The following is a 1,770-nucleotide window of genomic DNA, read 5'->3' on the forward strand; positions in this document are numbered from 1 at the left end:
CACGCAGTAAGACTGAACCGAGAACCATGTAGTTGGGGAGCAAGCTACTTACCACGCAGCCACTGACAGGTTGAGAACATTTTTTTATTGGCTTAATTGTTTTTAAAACCCGAGACTTTTTCTGACGACTGGAAATGTGGTGTGCGATTTTGCTAAGAGAACAAAACGATAGCAGAAGCAACTCTATAATTATTACTCTGTGTTTTCTTTAATCAAGTGCCTTAACCTCAGACACATTGTGCTGTGTTTCCGTAAACGGGTATAACAAAACATAACAGACCCACTGAATATCCAGCAACACAACACTGCATTTCAAATACGATCAAATACAAATCTTCAAGAAAAGCAACAGGAAAAAAGGAAAGACAAAGAAAAAAAGTCACAAGAAGAACAAAACAAATAGATTGCAGGAAGACCCGATCAAGCTAAATCTCGACATTCGATATACACGAAAGCAATCCGACATCTACAGAGTTTTGTGAGCAATGTTAAGAGTTAGATTTACAAAATACATTTTAATATTGACAAGATGTATAAATAAATTCCCTTTTTGACATCACAAGAATTTATTGTCTTCCGAAAGAGGGTGAAATGATTCTTTTTTGAATCTCGCGGCAAATGATGAAGCTACAAATAATAACCAGTAAATATTGGATTCAAAAAAACCCTTTTGGATAGAAAAAGGACTCAAATTACATTCACGCATCCATCGCAAATATAAGCAGCTTCCTTCATTATTAATCCGTGTTCGTGTGATCATCAAATAACGAATATAATTCAAGTGTAAATAACTCCGATATATTTAACAGACTTCCTTCCCTTGAAAAAGATATTTATTTTTTCTTGACCTAGAAATGAATATCTGCGCGTTAATTCAACCGTACTCACATACATACAGTCACACGCAATACACACGCATGCCTAAATCCATACTCATGACATAATACACTTACACAAAGACACACACACACACACACACGTACACGTACACGCACACAAACACATATGAATCTTTGTTTTATCAAGTCATACATTCAAAAATTTAAATAAGTCAATACTGTTTAGTTAAGCATATTTTAACACACACACACACACAAATACATACAGACAGACAGCTGCATGTCTGAGCATGCAACTGTATGTTTGAGAATAAATACATAAAACTAAACGTATAAATATGCATGTATACACACACGCACACACACACACACACACACACACACACACACACACACACACACACACACACACACACACACACACACACACACACTTCTGCATGTCCCAGCATGTCTAGATATAACCTAATGTAGCATTATAAAGGGAACTAATTCTTCAAGTCTTGTCCGGACAAGTTTTAAAATCTGCTCTTCCTTATTTTGAGGTTTCGTTTTTCGGGAAAATTAATGATTTTTATTTTACCTTTGCCATTCTGGCTGATTGGACAAATATCTTGATATCTCAAGAGCAAAAGAATGGGTAATTCTATTTGAACAAGACATGGTTGTTAATCTATGAACTTGCAGGCACACACACACACACACACACACACACACACACACACACACACAAACCTATAAACACTGTATACATGCGCTTACACACACACACACACACACTCTATCTCTTTCTTAAACACACACAACACACGTACGTACACACACAATACACAGACATGTCTAATGCCCAATATAAGGGAAGGGAGCGAAACGTTAGCACTGCGGACGAAATGCTTAGCGGTATTTCGTCTGTCTTTACGTTCTGAGTTCA

The sequence above is a fragment of the Octopus bimaculoides genome, chromosome 7 (genome assembly GCF_046866305.1).
Source record: "Octopus bimaculoides isolate indiv1 chromosome 7, ASM4686630v1, whole genome shotgun sequence".
Classification (NCBI taxonomy): Eukaryota; Metazoa; Mollusca; class Cephalopoda; order Octopoda; family Octopodidae; genus Octopus; species Octopus bimaculoides.